The sequence below is a fragment of the Semicossyphus pulcher genome, unplaced genomic scaffold (genome assembly GCF_022749685.1).
Source record: "Semicossyphus pulcher isolate SPU_LCO1_2020_fin unplaced genomic scaffold, fSemPul1.0.p SCAF_6, whole genome shotgun sequence".
Lineage (NCBI taxonomy): Eukaryota > Metazoa > Chordata > Actinopteri > Labriformes > Labridae > Semicossyphus > Semicossyphus pulcher.
This window is the reverse complement of record NW_027211737.1, coordinates 4,206,346-4,225,140: the sequence shown is the minus strand read 5'-3', so window position 1 is coordinate 4,225,140 and position 18,795 is coordinate 4,206,346. Positions and strand designations below refer to the sequence as shown.

Sequence of the window (18,795 nt, the reverse complement as noted above, 5' to 3'; positions counted from 1 at the left end):
TGTGTGTGTGATCAGCTCAGCCTCTTTTTCCTTCCAGTCCTGCTTTTCCTCTGGCCTTGTCTGATCACACAATCAGAACATCTGCTCTTCATTTGTTTGACAGAGGTTATGTGTGGTGCTATTATTTTGACAGATACAGTGACTACTTGTATGGATTTGTATTTATACCTACATTTTATCATTATATCCACAGGTAATTATTGAATTTAAGGCAAACTTTAATTAGTAAAATCAGCCAAATGGAAAATTGGACTGAAACATTTGTGGCTGGCAGCAGTGTCTTGAACTAAATTGCTGATTGGATTATCAGTTATCAGGGAAGCTTATAATGATTAAATTCTTATTCCTCATCAAAAAATAATTAAAAAAAACAACAACTGGTACCTCTCCTCAAAATGTTCCATTGCATGTTAATAATAGAGGCACAAATGTAATCAGTCACCGGCTGGCAAAATGAGTTATTTTCTAGGCTGAAAAAATTTGATCTGAAATGAGCTCTATCACATATCAATGATCATTACTTAATACAAACAAACAGGATTCTGCTGTAATACAAAAGCCATTTGACAGATAATAATCCACAGGAGATTAGTTCATTGTAGATTACGCAGATAAAACCTTTTCTGTACAAACTGCAGCCAGTAAAACTTCAAAGCTCCATAAAATCATATGAACATAGTTCATGGTCAAATAAACAGACTATTTTTTTCTAAAACTGAATATAATACCAAAATTCAAAACACTAAATCCTGTATATTGTATTGCAATGATTCAATGACTAAGTGTTTTGATCTTTGGTATTTCATTAAGAGGTTTATAAATTTTTTTTATAAAAAACTGTCTTAGTATGATATTTTTTTAGCATCAATAATTTGGAACATTACACACAGTGAGCTACAACTAGAAAAAATGACAGAGCCTGGTGTGTACTCAGTGGGAGCTCTGCAGACACACTCAGAGGATAAAATAGAGAGAAAGTGAGAATCCACATAGTCAACTCTTGTGTTGACAATTCTATTATCTTTAAACCTGGACCTTACTTTATAATATTATGGTTCTAAATGACTAATTAGTACAAAAAGGTTTTGAATTGCCCAGGTAGATTGCTTTAGCCAGCAGCCACGAAATGGGCTGTAATGGCTGCAATAAAATCCTCAGGAGCAAATTCGCCCAGAAACAGCTGCTGCATCACTCTTTTCAAAGCCACCAAACTCCATAGACAGAACAGTCATTTCTCCTTGCAGAACAAAGGGGCTGTCGTCTACTGCTGTCTGTAACAGTTAGTTTGTTTGTATTTGGTGTTTTAAAGAGTAGGCTCGGATGCAACACAACTCAACACAACCGTATAACCACCACAGCGGTGCACCAGCAATCCACATGTTACAGGAGGTAAAATTACTGTTTTTATCAATTTATTTATTTTGGTGGCTTTTAAGAGAGCGATGGAGCTTACAGCTGTTTGTTGTTAAAACGTTTTAATAACAATCCGAAGCTGTCAGTGGCAAGAACAAGCACTTTAAATGGACCTAAGCTAAGATAAGGGCAGCCATTACAGCCTGTTTCAGTGCTGCTGGATGAAGCAGTCTAGTAAGTCATTAAGACCCCAGCATCAAAAATAGCAACATTCCTGCCAACACTGATCAACATAGATAATCAGATTACAGACTGTGTATTTAAAACATCAGCTGAAATTCTTTTCATGAATTCTATAAATATAATTACGAGAACCATTTTCCAGAGTGCTGTGAGATCATCTCTGTGTGAAGCTTTAGTGCTGACATCAGAGCTAAAAGCTTCCTTCCTTCATGCTGAGCTGCTTCATCACCAACAAAAGTGTCTATAACACCACTTGTAGTGAACGCGAGGGTCCTTTACGCTCCATTACAGACGGGTTTAAGTGGGCTGTACCTGCTGAATGCTCTAATACACACACCAGTATCGCTCCGTCATATAAGAGCTTAATATGGGTCTTTCTGTTGATTTCATTGTCACTTTGTCTAACAACTTATTCAACGTGAATTACAAGTCCTTTATTTGCATTCCAGGGGAGGTTCACTGACTCTGTAATCACGGCGTGCAGGAAAACACAACTTGTGCAGACAAGCACACACACACACCTGACAGGCTGAATGAGATAATCCTGTGTTTCATCCTGCAACAAGCCTGACCATGGAGCTCCGTCACCAGCAGGCCGCAGGAGGTGGAGTGGAGACATGTGTGCATGTACGGCACATCAGGTTTTTGTCACACCATAGGTCGTGTCAACCAAGTATATCCTGTTATTTCATTTTTTTTTTTGAACACTGACTCATTAAGGCTCTTTGTGTTTGTCATCTGTAATGAGTTTTTATGAAATGATTGTTTTATAACAGTTCATTATGAATATATAACATCTAATGACACACAGAAGTTCGACAGCAAACCGCCAGAGCAGAGAGACAACCAGCCCTGCATGATCAAACCTTGCTCTTATAAATAAGTGTTTATTATTAAATGTCTAAGCACATTTTTTTAAAACAACACCAACATGGCCATGGATAGAAGTGAGCATGACATCACTTGATAAACAGGATGAAACAGGCCCTCTAGCTTAGCTGTAAAAATATTATGACAACCAAACTGTGAGAAAACCACTCCGGGGGCTCCATTAAATGTTTGTGTGATGGATTGAAAGGACAATTCGGTTCAATAGGACATGTCTCCTACAATCAAATATTAAAATTAGATTGACGATTCGTAATAGATAATGAAGGAACTTTTTTGACCCTGTCTACACTACCACTGTGTTAATTTCCCTTCAGAAGTCGGGATTAACATTCATTCATAGAGACTTTGTAAGTAGATTTGGGAAGCTCTGATGCAACAAGCCGCCTTACATGTAAATCCATTTACAACAGTGAAGAGCTGCACTGGCTTTGACTCTACAAAGGTCTTTAATGAATTCCAAACAAAGCAAAGGTGTCATATATTTAAACTGAGGAGGTTTCCGGGGAGAGACACAACACACAGCAGGTGTTCAGAACAGGAAGGATTGGACTCTAAAATAATAAAGCTTGATGCAGTAACTATTTATGATGGACTTCTGATCATACAGCATTGGTAACACACTGTATGAACATCCCAGCGCTTCAAATTTCCCAGAAAGCTTCACCACAAAATGAGATGTGGGAAATACAGCCAGTCATCAGCAGCACGCACGTGAACATCCTGCACTCGGAGTCAGTGCAGCGAGGTGAAGGATGGGTCCAATATAGAGCCTCTCTCTGTGTTTAATTCATGATCTTACTGTACGAAGACGCTGAGCATGGACATAAAGGCTCCTCATTGTTCTACCTCAGATCTGCTCTGAGTCAGGAAACACATGGGGCCAAAGTATGCTCATCTTAGTAGAACTGGACAAAAGGCAGGCAAACTATAGCCATCCCTCTCCTGCTGTTCTGTCGGGTGCCATGAAACCATTTCTTTGTGTTATTGTGCCGACATTTTATCTAGTTGGGATTTTGCTGGATACATCAGTGTAAGCATTCAACACTGAGTTACCATGTCAGTCCACAAAGTAGTGAGATAGCAGGTGTTGCAGCACATTATCTATGAACCCTCCAACACAGGTGATACTTTGTATCTCCTGACCAGCAGTAGTTTATATATAAACCCAGCACTACTGTACAGTCTCTCTAGCTACTGGTTGTCAAATACAGGAGGTTAGCACAGGTTTGGGTCTCTGTCAGGACCACAGACTGTACTGTGTAAGAAGTGGAAGTAGCCTCTTGGCCTCAAAAGTGAAGCCAATGCTGAACTGCCTTCAACCTGCATTCTTTCTAATGGCCAGCAGGGGGCGACTCTGCTGGTTGCAAAAATAATCGTGATTGTATAGAAGTCTATGAGAAAATGGTCCTGCTTCTCTCTTGGTTTAGTCCCTTATTCATTTTCCTAATGAGTTTATGGTCTCAATGAGGGCTGTGAACAAATATTCTGAATTCAAATATATAACCGAACTGTAATAAAAAACGGATATTTGGATATTAAAAATAAAATCAGCACTACCGCGGCTGTCACGTGAGCTCTCGCATGTTCTCGTATGTCTGTGTGCGCGCTCTCTTGGTTACGGAGCATCTTTGAATGCATCACAGCGTCACTTTTTAGTTAATAATTAACTTTAGTCTGAGCTGAAACCAGCTACTACAACTGTGTGTGGCGTGTGGCAATGATGGTGGAGAATTCAAATCCCAGTCTGGCCAGAGAGAGAGAGACTCTCACCCTGAGGATAACAGACAGGTACACAAGAAGACATGTATGTTTAAATAATTATACCTGTCACAGCACAGCGCGCTCAGAGCGCTGAATGTCCGTCTATCGTAACCAAATTATTTATGTGTTTATTTTGCAAGGTGTAGGAAGCCTATGTTGATCTTCTAAAAGGCATGTTTATGTTTAAATAATTATACCTTTGCAAGTAAGATTGTCTCTTGTTGTATTGGTGAACACACTGCACAAAAATAGATATTAGAATAGTTTGAATGTGTTTTTTTAGAAGGAATAATCAAATGTCTTTTTGGGCCAATTTTGACAGCACTAGTCTCAATCTCTAAGTCTTCTTCAACACAGCATGATGCTCATTTAGTCCATTCTGCTCCCCTTTAGAGTCACAGACACCATAAAGCAGGGGAGGATTTATCCAATGAGATCACTTCTGGCTTCAAAAAAACAAGATGGCTAAGGCCAAAATGGAAAACTTGAGGCTTCCAAACAGGAGTACATAAACAGCACAAGTGGTGACAACATAGTGGTTGGGCACTTCTATCAAGAGTCTGTGGTCAGGCACAAGGTATTGTTTTAGCAAGAGATAGTAACAGCATGTTACTATGTGTGAAGGAACCAACTGCCTTATTTTATTGAATTGACAAGAAGCCAAACTCTTTTCTTTTTAAAATAATTATCGTGGTGATCAATATGCTAATGCTCTATCTAGTCTATACATCTACTTTCAGAAACAATTTAGCTTTTGACCCTCAGTGAAAACAGCTTTTGTGAATATTTGGAGATTTTGTCTTATCGAAACAGACTTAAAATAATGACTGTCATGAAGATTTGGGATGACTAAGCAGTTCCTAACTAGATGTCAAAAATAGGAATAATACACAAAATGTATTATATTTTGGAGCAGAAGACGATATGCAGATGACTTGAGAGTTTAAAATAATGAATATATTTTCACTTCTAGCCATGTTGCTTTGGAGGTATTTACAAGAAATTACACTTGAGTGGCTAACTGGATAGGATTCGCAGCCCATCTTCCAATTTAGGTAAGATTTGTTCATTTAAAGTGTAAAAAAAATAAGAGAAATGAGAACAAAAACAAGGGAGCTACAGCAGGGGGTGTTGTTGTTGGACCCCTTATTAAAGAGCTTTGTTGTTAGTAGGTGTATTTTGAACTTTGGACGGAGCCAAGCTAGTTGCTTCTCCCCGTTTTCAGTCTTTACGCTAAGCTAGGCTTAACCTTTCCTGACTCTTTTCTGGAGACAGACACAGATAAGATTGATGTCACTAAAACTAATAAGTCAAACTCAAGTTCATCTTAAATTAACTGAAAGAAAAACGTATCAACATGAACTTCAAAACCGCCATGATATGCAGGCTCAATAGCGTTCGACAATCCATGAGCAGTTGTGCATTTGATGTGAGAGACTTACAGAAACCCAAATATAAACATGGTGACAAAAACAATTGCAGAATAATACATGGCTCAACTTAGAAGGGGAAAGTCTTCAGCTCAAGATTCTGTAAGCCACCCCGGCAAATGTGCTATAGACACACTGAACTGAGCAAGAACTTACAGAGTCAGAGACAGATGTTGGATTAGAAATGGAGAACAGTTGTGGTAATGAAAAACGTGTCCAGTTATTGTGCAGTGATGCACAATAAGTGGAGGAAGAATGTTTTTTGGTGGCGATTGTGATTCCTTTCTTTTGCAAATGAAATGCTCAAATCTTTAAAAAAAACAACAACACATTGTTCAACCTGTTCACTGACAAACAGCAGGCTGGAGCTATTCATGGGAAATAATGGAAACTGTGATCTGACCAGGATCTTTCATTTGTATAATCCCTGTTAAAATGATCAAACATATAAACCATCATTTGTTCATGTTTCTACATTCAAAATTGTTCTGGATCAATTTTGTGAATCAAGTTTGAGAGAACATTTCTAGCCAGCTGCACCTTGCTGCTTGGTAGTTTCTTCTTCTACTAAAACCATTGTGGCAGACTAGAAGCTTAAAGAAGTGCTGCTGCCCCCGCAGGACATACTAAGATCCACATAACTTTGTTTCAAATAAACACGCAGGCACTTTTAATGTGATGAAACATGAAAACTTTTAGAGATGTTCCAGATATCAGTCAGTAGTATAATTCCCGCACAGTTCTGCAGTACTCGTCACTGGTTAGAAACCATCCGTCTACATCACTGAACACTGAGTGAATTTCTTATTCACACCCGAGGAGACAGATCCTCAGATCCAGCCTGAAGTGCTGTTGTGATTTCAGCAGAGCTGAACACTCAAAGCTTCACTCCTCGTCTGATTGACCCTGAAATTTCTTATTCTATTGAATATTCATGACAGCACCAACTCCGACTTGGCCTGGTGCCATGAAAATATCATCCAGCAGCAGCAGGGAGGGGGTTAGGGGGCTCCAGGGTTCAGACTCGGTGACAAATCAGATTACATTTGTTGCTCTGCTCTGACTGCACTTTTTATCTCCTGAATATTCTTCTGCCAAGAAAGGTGGAGCAGCGGGGAGAGGATAAGGAGATCGGGTGGAGGGTGAGAGAGCATCAAAACTCAGAGACAGGCTGCTGCAGCTCTGCTGTGATGACTCCAAAGCAGATAGGAACATTATTCATCACAAAGCCGTTAAAGAAGGACATCGAAAAGAGACACATCTCACTCTGCACAGTGATAATTAAAGATATGTATTAATCACAATCACATAACATTTCATGCAGTGAAGGTAGATTTACATGTTGGGGCGGCTTGTTGCATCAGAGCTTCCTTAACTTACGAAGTCTCTACGAATGCTTCATATTTCTTTGACTATTATCTTGGTGAAGAAAACTTGCTTGCTTAACAAAACTTAATGACCTGTCCTCAGCCCAACCCTGATTTCTTTTTTGTATACTTAACTCACATGATGTCACGATGACATCACATCCTGTCGGCTTATTCTGCACATTCTGCTGAAACTGCTCCTGCAAACACACAACGCAGCCCTGGAAAGAACTCCAGTTTAAAGTTCATGTGTGTCCGTGTTGCTCTATATCCCGCAGTAAATCAAAAAGGGAACTTAATGCAGCAAAATGTGGACTGCTCATCTACAGTGTAATGTAGAAGTCTCACACTGTGGCCTTTAGAAGTCATTAAAAATGTGTTTAGTTTTCCTCCACACATTTTTAATAACATAAATCCCAAACTATATACATTTATTTTGTAATGTGGTTGGATCAACTACCCCACATGTCAGGGGTGTTTGTCCTTTGGGTGGCAGTAAAAACCATTGTTACTCTTCCTTATCCAATATCACATTTGTTAATATTTGTTTAAACCATATGATGTTCCCACAGCATACGCTGTAACCTTTCACTCATGTGTTAACTACTATAACACAGATTCCCTCTCACACATGGCCCTGAGGGAGAGCTATAGTATCCTGATGATGCTCATGCGAGCAGGGTGGATCTGACAGAGGAGAAAGAAGGATGCACAGATGAAGAGAGAGAGAGAGAGAGAGAGAGACAGAGAAAGGAGGAGAAGGAGGAGGAGGAGGGTTGCTTTGAGAGGGGAAGCCACAGCGGAGATGACTGGAGGTGTCACCATAGAAACAAAGGAGGCTCCACTGATCTCATTAGAGACAAATAGACAGGAGACCAACACAGACCAACACCGGCTCACAGAGAGAACAGAAGGTGTGTTTCTTTACATGCACACATTCATATCTGCACATACACAGAACAGTCAGGGACCGATGGTATTCACAGTTAGTGAAGCAGGATAATATCAGCAGGTCATTGGTATCTGCATTGGGCCCAAATAATAAGATGCTTTAGGTTTATCATGTCACACAGCCAACTTTTGTCTGGTTGTTTAGAGGATTGATCGTCTGACGGTGCCGCATCAGAAAGACCAACGTCGGTTTGGTTTGTGCGATTCGCACCAGCTCGCTCTCTCTCCGCCTCTCCAAACATTTATCTGATTTTTTATGATTAACTTGATCTTATATGCAGGGAATAGGGGAAACAACTGGCTAACAAAAGGCAACAGCTGCAACGACCAAGACATTTCCACTATCAAATTTGGAAACAAAGCCAATTCCAAAACCTACAACAGAAATGTTCTGCAAAAAGCTTAAACAAACACATTAAACAGCAAACAGCAACGATGCAAAGTCAGAAACAAAGACAACAGAAAACAAATGCAACAGAAAAACCTGTGAACCCAGTCATTATTATTAGTGATAATAAGTAAGAAGTCATAATCATTAGTGTCCTCACATAACTGCTCCCTGTAGATTAAAGCAAACATCTGGAATGTAAGTAATCTCATTCATCAGGTCAACAAAGCAGCAGCAGTAAAATGAACATGGGAATAAATATTCAGCTCTGCTTTCTTCTCTCATGAGACAGCATGATGACACTAAGCTTCAACACTGTCTGCCTCTGTTCTGCAGTATTGAGCCTTTATTGCAGCACCGTGTTTGACATCCAAACTGCTTCACTACCTTTAAAAAGTCACGAGGGCTCTTGACTCTCTCATGATTATTTAGCTTTGTTAAGCTCACCTGACCTGAGTGGAGAGGCTTTCATAGCAGCTCTGTGATCTCATCTTGTGTAAGTGTGTCTATTCTGCTGTGTTTGTGAGCTCCCAATTCACCAGGAAGCTGTTTGTTAACACACACGAGGAAGTGCTGCTTGTAGTTAAAAAAAAGCATGAATACTCTGAGCGTATTTACGCACACAGAAGACGAAAAATTGTGCAATAACTGAGCACACACCATCCCGACTCATCTCCATGGCAACAAATGAATCTTTAATGAGGGTGGGGACAGAGGGGAGCAATGAAAGAAAAGATATGTTAATCTAAATCCCTGGTTTTTATATATTATCAGGTGGCTAGTAAAGGTTTACTGTGCTACATGTGTGTGTCAAATTATGATTAGCCTCATTGCTAGTAGTCTGCACATTTGTATCTCAGCTGTTGAGCAAAGTTTTTAACTTCATCTGACAGGACATTTATGCAAATGTTGTTGTGGCACAAATGAGCCCGACTGTCCAAGCAAATCCTCGCCTTCATTAGCAGCTGCAAAGGCAAATTGCTTCTGTTGTAAGACTAAACAGTGAGGCTTTGTTGTAGCCTAAAGCGGCTTTATAATTGGACAGTTCACGTCCCTGATGTGAGGCGTTCGACAGCTGAACGGCTCTCATGCTCGTGTGGAAGTGTGTCTAATGTAAAGCAGAGCAGGCCGTCTGAATGAGCCACCGTCTCATCACCGTTTAAGGGATCTGGGATGCACCACAAGAGGATCATTCTGTGTCCCAGGAGGATGAGTTCATTCTATAAACTGCACACTATCCCTCAGCCATATGAATCTCAGTATGACAAAAGTTCAGCTGGTGGTCACTGCTTGTAAAAATAAGGACTTATTTTGGGGCACAGAGGTTCTGTTAGGGCACTGATGAACACACGGGATAAGGCTGGGTTCAAACTTCAGATGAATGATTTATGTGGGCACATAAGATGAACAACCGTGCACGGTGGCGAGATCTTGCCAACCTCAATGTTTTGTTTACTTGTTTTAAACTATACGCTGCTCCCTCCAACTTCAGCTTTACTTTCTGTTTAGGGATAATGCATAGAAATGGCCTGGATGTGGAGCTGCTGCTCAGCCTGGTTTCCAATTTTGCCAAGTGGTAACACCTTCACTCCGTAGACCTCAGTTATGAAAGAGATGCTTGTAAAACTAGTGACATGACACCTCAGTCTTACAGTCAAGGGCAATTATGACTCTTTCTTTTATTAATTTGTGACCTATGGAGGTTTTATATTTGTACAACTTTTCTCAATGGACAAAAGTAATGTGTAAATATGTGATGCTGAGAGATTATAAAGTGTTTAGGCAAAGCAGGAGAAACACTACTGAGCATATTCAGTGGGCTGCACACCTCAGAAGTAAACCTGGATGCTAGAAACATTTTGACGTACCTCACCTCACCATCTTTGATTCAGCATGTGTTAATACATCAATGCTAAGAACTGCCTCACAAAGCTGCTAGCATACAAATACCATTATTGTACCTCATTTAAAGCCCTGCATGAAAAATCAAATATTCTGATAATTTAAACTGAGACAGTCCAACAGAGCAGCTTGGGTGTCAAACAACACAGACTTGTCCTTCAAGTTGGATCAACTTTTGCCAAAATACAACGCTGCGTCATTCAGCAAACAACAACCTGTGCACACACACTTTCCTGATGGATGACTCAGTAACGTGAGCAGCTTGTTTTTGTTTCAGCCTGATATGATTCATGAACCTCACTGAGAAATGTGTCTTGAACATCAATGCTGCACACATGTAGCTGTTTCAAACATTGTAAAACAACATTAAAACAATAATATGTAAACAAAGTATAGTCGTAACCACTAATTACAAATATCACACACATAATACACAACAAGTGATAAGAGATGAGATAACTTGCTTAAAAAACTGTCACTCGCTTACAAAGCAGCGACAAAAACGGCTCCTGCCTACCTGAACACCCTCATCCAGGTCTACACTCCGTCCCGCCCACTACGCTCTGCCAATGAAAGGCTGGTACTCCCATCACAACACGGCCCTAACTCTCTAACTGGACTCTTCTCCTCAGTCGTCCCCAGGTGGTGGAACGAGCTACCAAACTCCATTCGGCCCACAGAGTCCCTTTGACCTTTAAAAACAAGCTAAAGACCCAGCTCTTTATGACCTCTGACCTTAATGATATTGATGCTATTGATGATGATGATGATGATGATGATGATGATGATGACATCGAGGATGTAGTTTATGCTGACTAGGATTTTCATGATGATGATGAAGACTAAACTGATCTTGTTAATGTTGCTGATGATGATTATTATTATCTAAAGAAATAAAAAACGCCTGTCGGCATCAGTGTCCGATCGCACTTGAAGCTGTTTGTTACTTACTGACTGACTTTGTTCCCTCCTGTCTCAGATGTACGTCGCTTTGGGCAAAAGCGTCTGCTAAATGAAATTGTAACAGTGTAACATAACCATGAAGCTAATGCACAACCCCTGCAGCCCCAAGAAACATTATTGAAAATATTAATTGAAGTCAAGTTTTTAAAACACTTTACATTTGGGTTCTGTAATGTCTGCTGAAGGTCTGAGCTCATAGTCAGCATGGAGAGGATGAGATGGGCCGGATCATATTATCTGTGTGTTAAAGAGTATAATGTCCTGCTCGGTACAGACTTTGACTATCCTGGCCACAACATTTTCATCAAATCCTGATCTTAAATGTTATATGATCAGCAGCTGATATATTAGCAGAATTCAAGTAATGTTTTTAAATGCACCATGTGTTTGACTCTGGAAGCGGTTAATGTACACTAACATACACTTTATCTGCTGTTGAAGTCCCTTGTGTACGCTCAGTTAAAGACGGCTATCTACGGTGCCGTCCTCGAGTCATTGAAGCACACAGGACGACAATATTTCTCCACTCAAACATGTCGTACCGTTTATTATCTGCTGGTGCAATAAAATGAGACTGGACCTTCTCAGTGATGGACAGTAAGTGCAAATCAATGCCTGAGTTCAGTTAGAGCTTGGGGCCAAAGCCAGTATTCATGTAATGGACATCAGCTTAACATAATGACAGGCCACGCTCAATAAAAAACACTCATCACTGTCTGGCATGCAGACAAAGAGATAACATGGCTGAATGGGCCAAAATAACCAATTCTGGAAAGAGCCTATTCAAGACTTCCAATCTGGGTGTGGCCCTCAAACAGCCAGAAGACATTAGCTGCACGAGTTCATCTGATCCCTCTGTACACACACACACAGCCATTCAGGCTCTGCAGCCACGAGCTGATTGTTCCAGCATGCACTCTGGCTGCTTCCCCTGCAGATGAAAGCGTGAGCAGGCTGGCATGCAGAGAGACACGGCGAGCAGCTGAGTGGAGACAGCAGCGCCTGGATGCCTGCAGGGTCCCGACCCTCCCTGACAACCAGCTCTTAGATCAATCAGATCCCTGGAGGAGAGGTGGTAGTGATGATGGAGTGCGGGGGGGGCTTGAGACACCTCCCCGGCCATCGATCGGCTGTCTCAGACACGTCGGTGCAAAAAAGAAAAACACATCAGTGCAGAGGTTGTCTGTCTGCCTCTGTCTCATTCACTGCCTCACTCTCATGTGACAAGTGTGCAGAGCTGAAGCAGGCTGAGGCCGGTTATGCTGAGCGGCAGCAGTTTCCTCCCCTCACAGTAACAAGGGAACATGGAGGAGAAATCTCCCACATGTGCTCTGAGAAGGTCCAAAGTTCAATCATCATTGGTTATTTCTGCCTCATTAGTTAAAGTCACTGTACGTCTGAATGACGCCTAAAAATAGTCTAATGTCTACACCCTTTGACTACGTCCACACTATATTTTAACTTTAAAAAGCCATTTTAAAACTAATAACAGAATATGATTGTCATGACCATGTGAAGCTCATCTGACAGATCATAAAATGAAGTGGTCGGCTCTAACAACATGAGATGATACAGCTGTGACGTGTCTGTAATTTTGTCTCAAATTAAGACACATTCTCAGTGTTTATGAACATAAACTGGGGCTGGGATTAAAGGGAAGTTTCCTCGCATGGTTTCTGCTGTGTTCCAGTCACCTCTCCACACAGTTGATGTTTACTGGTAGGTCGGGGTGAGGGAGTCTGAGGCACATTTCCCAGCATAATCCTCCACTTCCTGAGAATAAAGTCCATTTAAACAAATGGCTCAAAGAGTCATGGCTGCCAGTCAAGCACCTCAATCCCCACCGGGTCTCCTCTCTGCTACGCTGAGCACAGCAAACAGGCAGAGAGTTTAAGAGCAACAGAGTCTGATATGTGTTTGGAGAAGCTGAAACCATTATTTTTGGGCTGAAGCTGCAAAAAGGCTGCATCAATACTGACATACACTGTCTTTAAAGTTTGTCTTTTCTATACCCAAATCCCAAATTACTGACAATTTCTCAGCAGTTCTTCTGACATCAGAAGTCAGTTTCTTATTGGGAAGGCTTGCATAGCATGTTGCGTGAATATGAATTCAAAATAATAAATGTTTTGAAAAGCTTTTAAAGTGAAACAGACAGTTTTATCAAGTCCACTGTGGAAAATAGGATTATAAAAATTCTCCTGTATGAAATACAAAAAAAGAAAGAATCAAAAACAGAAGCAGCTTTAGGCTGCAGCTGCTCTTGTGTGAGCAGTGGTTTGTGTATCTACGGTGATAGAGGCCGAAATGTTAGCTGGATTAGCATTCAAGCTAGCAGGTTCACCGTACAACCTATGACAGGTTCACTGGAGCTAACCGCTGCCACACTAGCTCTGTGTCCTAACAGAAAGCAAGGCTCCGCCTATGGCGTTGCTTCAGTAAGTCCACAGTGACAGCAGCCCTCCCTGAAAGCACCTCCATGCATCCTGCTTCCTGTTTGGTGCTGGATTGGTTATTGACAATGTTGACTTCATTGAACTTTACTCTTGCATGAGCCAAGACTTAAAACATGTTTAATATAAATCAAAATGTCAAGATGAAAGAAAGACTGGTACGAGACTCTGGTACAGAGTTTTATGACTTACACTAAACGATTCAGAAAACGGGAGCACTTCCACTCCAGCAAAACTCTCCAGTTGCCTGTTAACGACAATGCTAATAGCTAAAGCAGTAATGATTCTGAATGTGTGAAACAATCAGCAATCAGTCAAATACTAATTTAATTAATTTATTTCCCTTTAACATCGTCCGTCCCTAGCTTTAGTCCTCTGAACTGTATTTAGGAGAACTCTGGTTTCTTTAGGCTGATGCCGTTAGCTTTAGCCTGGCTAACCAACTTCTAACGACTGGTGTAATCCGCTGTAATCTCTCCGGGGAAAAGTCAACAACTCCTGACTCCTATTTACTGGTCAGCGATTAAAGTCGAGGTGAAATGAAAAATGTAATTTTAATCCTTTTAGATCACATCCCCGGTAATATTGTGCATCTATTTGACAATATAGACCAAAAAAATACAGAAAATGCATTTCTTCGTATTCTTATATCAAAATCTGATCATTTTTTCTTCCGGTAAAACTAAATTTCACGCGTGCTTATGTAAGTTAGCACCAAACAATTTCAACTAATCAATCTGCAACATTTAGCCGCAGAGCACCAAGAACGCTCGGTCAGTTAGCTAGCTACTGCGCTGTGGAGAACGTCTGTCTACGCCCACTTCTCAACGATCAAATCAAATCCCTCTAATGATATGTCCCGCCTGCACGTCCTGTTCCACTCGGAAATACGTCACGATACGGAAGCTAGATACTCTCGAAATGCCGTTTCAGCTCGACTTCAAATAAATAAACACTGAACAGGCTAACAAGCAGCTAAAGCGAGCACAGTATACCTGCTACTTAGTGCTAAAAATATTTCAATACAATAACACTAACATTTAACTCACCGAAAAGCTGGAGCTCAGACTTCTTGCACGGCCATAAAGTTCCATAAATCCCACAGAGAGATTATTTGTCCAAACTTTGAATGAAAAAATCCCCAAAAGTCTCCAACAACACAAACAGGTGAAGTTAAGCTCAGTGTCTGTGTCTGTGTTGACATCTAGCAGACAGCCAGCAGGATCCACCTGTCAATCAAGTGATCCGGCCCCTATGATTTAAGGCTTAATGTAATTAAAACGGGTGTGTTATAAAGAAATTCACCCCCCGTACAGTTATCTTGAACAATAAAATAAGCTATTTATAACAAAACCGTTTTTTGTACCAGGCTGTAAACATGTTTATTTCAGCTGTAAAAATTGGCATTTTCCCACCTGCTGTAATGTTATTTCTTGTTTTCTGGAGCCTCAAGTGGCCACTCGAGGAACTGCAGTTTTTTGCACTTCCGCATTGGCTTCATTTTTCAACACCGGAAGTTGCCACTTGCTCGCAACTTACAGGACTTAAAGGATCTGCTGCTCACGTCTTGGTGCCAGATACCTCAGCACACCTTCAGAGGTCTGGTGGAGTCCATGCCTCGAGCCGTCAGGGCTGGTTTGGCAGCAGAAGGGGGTCCTTCACAATATCAGGCAGGTGGTCATAATGTTATGGCTGATCAGTGTATGCTGACTACAACAACACATGGAAAACATAAACTTTACTGTGTCAGCTGTACCTCAGTGTACATTTCTTTACAGAATCCCATACACCACTACGTCACAGGCTTACTTTACCCAAGAATAGGGAAAGAAAGGGCTCGGCCACTAACACTACTGATCTAACAGACGTGCAGACAACAGACAAGGAGCAGCTCCTGGATTGAGTGAGATTATTTTTTCTGCAACAGGCCGATGTAAACTTGTTGACTTTATAGGACTATTTTTCATCCACTTATGTTTGGCTGACTATTTTTGGGCTGTGGCAGAATCATCCGACTGAAATAAGTGGATGTTTTGGGAGTTATAAAAATAACTGTTTAATGCTTTTTAATTGTTCAGGCGTAATGACAGATAAGACATTTTAAAAAAGTATATTCATAGGAGAATGGATATTATGCCTTAGGTAAAGTATATTGTAGCATTACTGTGCACAGTGCTTATCAAAGTGGATAAAATGTACTCTCTAACTGGGCTAATTCATCCACAGTGAAACCTAATCAATTATTCATTCATTTGCTCCAGCCTTTCTCTTCAGAGAGCGGCTGATTAGAGAGAAACTCTCTGTGCAAACGCCACAGTCTGGCTGTGTGCATTAGCCCTGACCACAGAGCCATCATCACAATGTCCACAGTCCAGATTCTGATAACGCTGCTCATATCAGCGACCGGAGCAGCTCTGTGACGCCACAACACCTGCCGTCAGTGTTCAGTGTTCAGCCAGCCGACAAGAGAATAAATAAATGAAATGTTTCCTTCACGGACGATCCTAAAATATACTGGATGGGAGGAGAAGTCTTTCATGAAATTACTGTATGAGTTTGCTGACTCATGGCTGCCTTACCACTGATGTAGACAGATAACAATCAAATCTGACGGACAAAAACCCTTTTCTCTTCTTTCCACATTTCTGCTTTTTATTTTAGAAATCAATCATGTTTGAAATGAAATAGTTCTTCATTTAAAAGCAACAATTATTTCCTCTTCCATTAAATCAATTTCATTACGAGCCTCGGCTGCCCTTTGTGTACCAGGTTTGTCTGAATAATGTTATGAAAAAAACAGAAAATGTTCACCAACCTCTGCTGTTTCCCTAAATGCTAGTTTTTTAGCATCTTTAAGCTGGTGTGGTTTATTTTACGGCTGCTTTTTTGGACCTCCCTTTCAGCAGCAGCAGGCAGCAGATTTCAATAGCGGATGTCTGTTAAACCCACTCCACACAGTCTGCTCAACAGCAAGCAGGAAACAGACAGAAAGTAGAAACAAATGTTCAACGAAGTGGAGCGTTAAGCAGCTTCATAGTGAGAAATGTTTCTCAAAGCAAAGCCAAAAGAGTATTTATTGACCTTGCTTTTTGCCGAATGTGTAAAATTAGCTTCTAACAAGTACAGATGACTTTGGTGTTAGCATTAACACCAACTAACTGTCATTGGAGTCTGGTGTCTTTGAACAGAGCGATGTAATGTCTTTTTCTGGGTAAAAAAATCATCTTCTTCTGTAACAAAAAGGTTTATCGCTGTAGGGATTCTTTCTGTAGTGTTGTCAGACACTTACAATAATAATATGAGCCTGTCAGTGACAAAAACAAGAACTCTAAAAGAAAGTAAATGCACAATGCTAAAAGTAATTTTGATATATATAAATAACAGGATTCCAGGTTAGATCATCCAGTTTCAGCAGAGAAAATCAACTATCATCCGGGTCAATATAAATATCTTTAACACAAATGTCAACAAAAGGCCTCTTCAAACTTACAGGCTGACTTTTTAAATGCTCCAGAATGAAAAGTAGAAACACCATCCCTTCACACAAAGCAATAATAGAGACTATGCTGCAGCTTTACTGTGTGGGAATATGGTTATCTTTTCAAGCTACCAAGCAAAGATGAAAGACGCCAGTCTCATATTGGAGCCTTAAGCCGTCAAATATGAAACAACGCATTGTTCCTCTTCCTGGTTCCAGAGAGCAGATCACGATCACACAAGGCGTGCCACCACCTACTGCTCAGAGTGATTTAAATAGAGCAGTGGAACAAGAATTCAAACACATTTAATGTTGCGTTTGTAAAACTCCAGATATCTGAGTACATTTTAGACCTTCAGTTTAAAGAAATGGAACAAAAATATTGATTTAGTAACAATCCCTTGTGTTTTACGCTGCTCTCATTAGGATCCAGCTAGTCTGTGTTTTCTCTCTGGGTTTCCCTCTGCTCAGTTTGTAACTACAAAGGCTCTGCAGCACTCTGTGTTTGGCAAACAGGCTCCCATGCTGATGGTAGTAACAGTGTGTGATCCAGCAGTCCCTGGTGTTGGATCAGGGGGAGGTGTGGATGCTGCTGAGAGCGAGCCAGGATCCTCTGCTGATCACACGGCATTTACACAGCAAATACACAACCAGCTCTTATCATAATCCCATCAATATGTCTGTTGCTAAGGCTGTGGCACTCCACCGCACACTGAGAGAACAGTGATCGAAGAGACAGACGGAGGGGCTCAGAAAGAACAAACACTTGGTTTTCTCTTCTTTCAACACAAAACTGTTGTCTACCAAAAAAACAAACCATGCCTGCCTGTTCTTACGCTTTACGTTCTAACATCTCACACACATTTATCCACCCACAAAACTAACGGTATACACAGTAGGCCTGCACGATGAACTCAATGTGTGATTACATTGCTCAATAGTGTCTTTGTCTATCTGCTGTTCTGCATGTTTTACACAACACCTGTGTTTACAACATGTCCCTCCTGAATCCAACATAAATCCTACAAGCTGTTTTTTTTCACCACTAAATTGACACCAATTAATCTGATGATAGCTGCTTGTTCTTCATCTGATCACATAGCCATTACAGGGCTCCATCTAAACGGTAAGATTTCCACATGCTTAGTCAGAAAGTGAGGCTTGTTTACATGAAATAATTATTCTAGTTCTTTGCGATAAATTCAGACTTCTGTGATGTGTTTATTGTGAATGCTTTTATAGTGATAACGATGAAATTGAGATTTATTGTGCAGCCCTTATAGACAGTATCTTGACATGGAGGATGCAGATACAATGATGCATTCTTGTCAGGGGTTGTCAAAAGCAGAGTGTGCTACAGAAATGCAATTAGAGCATAAAATCACCCTGATAAATACGTGGAATAACCAGGACCTCCTAAGACTGCATTAACTGATGGTGGCACAGAGTGGGTCAAAGTTACAGGACGCACCACAGAAACTTGTGATACATGTTCGGAAAAAGAAAGACATCATGGTTTTGGTTTAAAAAACAGATGATGTCAGTCAAATTACATAGCTTATGTTACATTACTTTATGTCATGTTGCAGCCATTACAGCCTGTTTTGCGGCTGCC

General features: G+C 40.7%; 1 protein-coding gene across 1 annotated transcript in view; it reads right to left on the bottom strand.

Moving 5' to 3' along the window:
• Window positions 1–18,795, bottom strand: part of cacna1ba (calcium channel, voltage-dependent, N type, alpha 1B subunit, a) — a 141,687-nt gene that overhangs the window by 109,947 nt on the left and 12,945 nt on the right. The window lies entirely within an intron of this gene.